Here is a 6,794-nt window from a genome sequence, read left to right on the forward strand (position 1 = left end):
TTGTAAGATTCAGCAAAGTGGAAGGGTACAAGATCAATATACAAAAATCAGTTGGATTCCTCTACATTAATAAAGAGAATTCTGAAAAGAAAATTAGTATAACAGTACCATTTACAATGGTCACCAAAAAGATGAAATACTAAGGAGTAAATCTAATTGGATAAACAAAAGACCTATACAATGAAAGCTACAAAACACCACTACAAGAAATAAAAAAAGATGTACAAAAATGGAAGAATACATCATGCTTATGGATATGAAGACTTACTATTGTGAAAATGTCAATAATACCCAAAACAATCTATAGATAATCCAAATTCCAATGACATTTTTTAAGGAGTTGGAAAAACTTTATAAGGAAAGGAAAGAGACTTCACATAAGCAAAGCACTGTTTAACAATAAGAACAAAGTTGGAGGGTTTTCACTCCCAGATCTCAATATTTACTACATAGCCACAGTAGTCAAAACAGCCTGATACTAATACAACAAAAGATATCTAAAGCAATGGAATGGAGTCAATAACCCAGAAGTAAATCCATCCACATACAGTCAACTGATAGTTGACAAAGGGCCAAAACACATTAAATTAAGAAGAGATAGTCTTGTTAGCAAATGGTGCTGGCAAAACTGGAAATCCATTTGCAGAAGAATACAACAAGACCCATACCTCACACCATACACAAAACCAAACTCAACATGGATTAAAGACCTAAATATAAAATGTAGAATTACAAAGATAATCAATGAAAAACTAGGGACACACTTATGAGCTCTAATACATGGCATATATACACTATTTAACATTACAAGAAAAACACAAACAGTAGAAGACAAAAATAAATGGCTGGGATCTATTAAAACTTAGAAAATTATGTGCTTCAAAATATTTTGCCAAAAGATCAAAAAGGGAGTCCACATACTGGAAAAAACTATTTTGTAAAACAAGGGACTGGTGGTGGTGGATGTGGTAGGCTGTGGAGTCAGTTTTGACTCATAGCGACCATGCATAGGGTTTCCAAGGATGTAAATCTTTACAGGGGCAGAAATCTTCATCTTTCTCCCATGAAACAGCTGGTAGTTTCAAACTGTGATCTTGAGATTAGCAGCCTGACTCGTAACCACTACATTACCAGAACTCCCGTAGACAAGGGACTAATGCCTAAAATTTATAGAAAACTACAACATTTCTACAAGAAAAAGACAAACAACCCAAATGAAAAAATGGACATAGGAGATTAACAAGCACTTCACCAAGGAAAACATTGAAATGAAGAAATGTTCATGATCCTTAGCCTTTAGAGAGATGCAAATAAAAACAACAATGAGATACCTCACACCAGCATTAACAGTGAAGTTCAAAAAAAAGAAGAAACAATCAATGTTGGTGAGATTGCGGAGAGACTAAGACCCTCCTACATTGTTGGTGGACCTCTTAAATGGTCAACCACTCTAGGAAACAGTATTGTGCATTCTCAGAAAGTTGGAAATAGAAATACCTCATAACCCAACAATCCCTCTAATTGGTACTATATATATATATGAGCTAGGACATGAGTAGATATCTGCACACTGAGGTTCATTGCAGCACTATTCACAATAGCAAAAAGATGAACACAGCCTAAGTGTCCATCAATAGAAAAATGAAGAAGCAAACTTTGGTACATACACACAATGAGATACTAAGCAAAGTTGAAGAATAATGATTAATCAGCAAAAGCCTCATAACACGAGTGAACCTGCAGGACATTATGCTGAGTGAAATTAGTCAATCACAAAAGAACAAATATTGTATGAGACCATTATGGTAAAAGTTTAATAAAAGGTTTCCATACTAAAGGAAGGAGCCCTGGTGTGGTACTGTGGGTTAATGTGCAGGACTGCTAAGCCGGTTTAAACTGCAAGGTCAGCGTTTCAAGCTCATCAGCCTCTCCTCAGAAATCCTATATGGTTGCTATGGTTCAGAACTGACTCAACGGCACTTAACAATAACAACATACTAAAAGAAACATTCTTTGATAGTTACCAGGATAGAAGGGATGGGAGAGTAATTCACTGGCTAGATGGTAGATACACATGAGCTTGAGTGGCAGGGAAAGCAACACAGAAGAAAAGGAAGAATGGCAGAACAAAGATTTTGTGTCCTTGACCTTCCTATTGTTGATTTCTAATTTTAGAGCATTGTGGTTTGAGAAGATGTTTTAAAATGCATTGGGACATGCTTTGTGGCATAACATATGGTCTATTCTGGAGAAATTCCGTGTGGAATGTGTATTGTGCTGTTGTTGGATTGAGTGGGCTGTACAAATCTACAAGATCAAGTTGATTGATTATGTTGTCTTGTTCCTCTGTATCTTCGTTAAGTTCTTTTTCAGTTTTTCTTTCCTTTATCAAAAGTGGTGTATTAAAATCTCCTACTGTTATTTAGAATTGTGTATTTCATTCTTCAATTCTATTGGAGTTTGAAATATGTATTTAGAGGCTCTTTCATTGGGAACATATGTCCTCTTGTTCAACTAACATTTTAATCATAAGGTAATGTCCTTCATTGTCTATTATGTGAATTTGGCCTTAGTGTTTTTTTACCAGAGATTGATAATGCCACTCCTGCTTATTTTTGATGCTTATTAGCTTGATATATTTTTCCATCCTTTAGTTTTTAATCTATGTTTGTCTTTGTGTGTAAGTTGTGTCTGTTGTAGACAGCATATTAAAGCATGCTGTTTCTTATCCATTCTGCTACTCTCTGTGTCTTGACTGGTGTATTTAATACATCGACATTTAGTATAATTACCAATAGGTATGAATTGATTGCAGTCATTTTGCTGTGTGCGTGGGGTTTTTTGGTTTTGTTTTGTTTTTGTTTTGTGGTGCTGCTGGTGTCTTTGTTCTGCATGCTTCTGTGCTGAGTTCATTTCTTTTTGTGCTTTTCCTTGTCAATTTCTTTCATAGTTTTTTTGTTTACATAATCGTCATGAATGTTCTTTTTCTTGATTTGATGTGAAGATGTTTTAATTTTCTTTGATGTTATCCTGTAATTTATTAATATCTCCCCCATTTTAAACAGTCTGCTATGTCTTGAAATCTGAAATCTCTACCTAATCTTATCACCACCTGGAATAGTGTAACTATATTTTTTCTTCCTTTTGCTTTGTAGTTGTCCTCATCATAGACTGATATCTCTGACATTCCCTGCTTTCAGTCCTGTAGCTTTGTTCTACTCTAGATATTTCCATATCTGGACTGAATTCCGGGAGGTGTTGTCATGTATGCCAGTCTCTAGTTGTTGTCTACTGTTGTTGGTCCTCTGTCTAAAGTACTCCCTTTAGTATTTTTTGTAATATTGGCTTGGTTTTTAAAAATTCCTTTAATTTCTGTTTATCTGGAAATGATCTAATTTCACCATCATATTTGAGGAACAGTTTTGCTGGGTATATTATTCTTGGCCAGCAGTTTTTTCTCTCACAGTTTTGTATATGCCTTCCATTGCCTTCTTGCCTGCAGGGTTTCTGCTGAGAAATCAGAGTTTAATCTTACTGGTTTTCTTTTTTAGGTAGCATTTCATTTTTCTTGAGCTGTTTTCAGGATTCTTTTCTTATCTTTGATTTTGGAGTTTCATTATGATATGTCTTAGTGTTTTACTTTTGGGGCTACCCTATCTGGGGTTTAGTCAACTTGTTGAATGATTATCTTCACATCTTTCATGATGTTAGGGAAGCTTTCTTCCAGAAGCTCTTCCATTATCATTTCTGTGTTTTTCTTTGCCTCTTCTTATTCTGGAATTCCAGTCACCTGTAGGGTATTCCTCTTTATGTTTCCCCACATGAATCTCAGACTTATTTCATAGTTTTTCATTCTTTTTTCTGATTGTCTGCTAGCTTACTAGTATTGAGAGATGTATCTTTAAGCCCACTAATTCTTACTTCCACTTATTCAAATCTACTCCTTTGCCCTTTCAGTGCATTTTCCATTTCTGAGGAAGAACCCTAGTGGGATGGATTGGCAAAGTGGCAGCATCACTGGGCTCAAGCACAGCAACAATTGTGAGGTTGGCCCAGGACCAGGCAGTGTTTCATTTGGTTGTACATAGGGTTGCTAGGAGTCGATACTGAGTTGATGGCACCTAACAACAGCAACAATTAATCTGGAGTCCTGGTGTGGTGCTGTGGGTTAATGTGCTAGACTGCGAAGTTGGTTTGAACCACAAGATTGGCAGTTCAAGATCACCAGCTGCTCCTCAGAAACTCTATACAGGGTTGCTAAGAATTGGAACCAATTTGACGACACTTAACAACCACAGTATTTATCTACTGGATTGCTGTTTGCAAATTTTGTATTGTCTCCAATGATTTATCTGTTTTGTTTGATTGTTCCTGTAGTGTTATTCTGAATTCTTTCTGTTTTCTTCAACATTTCTGACAATAGTTTGGAGGTACCTAAATATCATTCTCCTGAACACTATTTCAGTCAGTTCCATTACCTCTTCTCCTCAAAAACATTTTCTAGTTCTGCCTCTTGGTCATTTGTTTGAGCTAGTATTTCTTGTGTCTTCATGTGAACAGTGATGTTTGTTGCTTTCAAGTCATTGTGGTGTTGTTGATTTGTATTAAGTTAATGAAAAAATGTTGGTGTATTCTTAGGCACTCACCACCTGCCTTCCAGTGGGTGTGATCAAGAGATGAGCTGTGTGCTGTTCTCTGTTCATTGCTCAGGGGAGATTTCGCTGATGTAGGTTGTTGTCATTGAGTTGGTGGATAGAAGCTGGTATTGACTCAAGCCCAATTTGTTTTGATGAAGGGGGTATGGTTGTGACTGGGCTGTGTGATCACAGTTGTTGTCTCCTGTTAGGTGAGGCATGAAAAGAAAACAAAAATTCCCACAAAAGAGAAGAAAAGCTAAATGAAACAAAACAAAAAAGCAAAGAACAGTGGAAAAATAAAAAAAACAAAAAGGAAGAAGAAAAAAAATTAAATGACTCTTCCTTTTTATACACCAATATACATAATGTGTCTACCCCACCTACTGGCCTCTTGTCTTCATAGCCACTCAAAAAATTTCAAGATATTCCCACTGTGCCTCTCTGCCTTACACAAACAACCAGTCTTTTCACCCTCTTATCTCTACCCTACAAGTCTCTTCAGTCACTTCGCCTAGTGAGAGGTAGCCTAATGCTGGCCAGGACTGACTTGGGAGATTTGGAGCATGGTCTGCCTGAGCAAGGTTATTTTTCACAACCTCTGGGTCTGTGTGGTTCTACCTGCCTTGAAAGTGGCACCTTCACTGGGAGTGTACACTGGTAGAGGCTGACTTTACCTCTGGTCACCAGGGAAGTAAAAGTAACCAGGAAAATCCTCCTTATTTTTTGCCTTGTCTCCTAACCTTCTCACACATGCTCCCTCCCATATGCTCAAAATGTCTATGGCAGTTCCTGTTGACTTCTGGATGCCCCAAGTCAGAAGTCACCTTCTTTCCTGCAATCTGTTCTACTCTCTCTCCTGGTAAGCTCCACTGGTAGAGTATATTTGATCTATGCATTTATCCCTTTATCTGAAATTCAGCATTCCAGGACCATCTTCTGACTCGTCTAGTTTTCTGTATTCTTGCTGTAGAGGATTCACACAGTCACTCTGCCTAATCCACCATCTTCCAAAGGATAATTTGTTTTAGTCCTTGTGCAATCTGCTGTGAGTGCTGGACACCTCTCCAGGAATTTAAAGATGAACGCAGACCAACCACACTGAAGAGGTCAGAACACAGAGAGATGTAGGCCTTATTCTGCCCTTTTGATTTTGAGTGATTGATTTTCCATGGTGAGCATACTGTGTTAGTATTGTTGTCCCCCATTATAAACCTATCTACTCCTTGGCTAAAATTTGGAGTACAAGGGTGAGTTCCTTTCCAGATCTCAAGGGTGGTTGAGGACCATAGTTTCTGGTTCCTCCAGTCCTTTCTGACCAGTAAATTCGGTTTTTTATTTTGTTTTTAAAATTAAATACTTTTTAGTTTTGTTTGTAATTTTCTTCAAGTCTTTCTAGGATCCTTGAATGGCAGTTAGAAATGGTAGCCAGTACTGTTAATTTCTTCTGGTCTCAGAGTCATGGAGACTGATGTTCATATGTTTCATTAATCAGTCCACTGCACTAATTGATTCCAATTCTCTTCAATTCTTATAACTCTTCTTTCTTCCATACATGGAGAGATCAATAGCTGCACCTTAGATGGTTGTGAACTTTCAAGATTCCAGATGCTACTCACCCAACCAGGATGCAGAACATTATCTTGGTGGAATATCAACTATGAACTATCAACCCCTGGCCCATCAACTCATTGCCTTAAGATGTCTGACAATATCTAAGAAATTTTTATGATTTTCTTGCTGTATGCACAATAGTTGTGTTTACATGAAAGGAATATACTTATGTACAAATATCCTTTTTTAACCTTTTATATATTTGTGGGATAGATAGATAGATAGATAGATAGATAGATAGATAGATAGAGTCCTGGTGTTGTGCTGTGGGTTAATGTGTCAGACTGCAAAGCCATTTGAACTGCAAGGTTGGTGGTTCAAGCTCACCAGCTGCTCCTTGGAAACATTATACAGGGTCGCTATGGGTTGGGACCAACTCAATGTCACTTAACAACTATATATATATATACACACATACATATATCTCACTTCCCCCCCTTACCCATTCAGCCTATGTCTCAATCCACATATGTGTGCACAGAATACTTATGTTTCGAGATTGTGTATATGTCACTATTTTCCTGTATTCCCTTTAGCCCATGCATA

The sequence above is a fragment of the Chrysochloris asiatica genome, unplaced genomic scaffold (genome assembly GCF_000296735.1).
Source record: "Chrysochloris asiatica unplaced genomic scaffold, ChrAsi1.0 scaffold00465, whole genome shotgun sequence".
NCBI lineage: Eukaryota > Metazoa > Chordata > Mammalia > Afrosoricida > Chrysochloridae > Chrysochloris > Chrysochloris asiatica.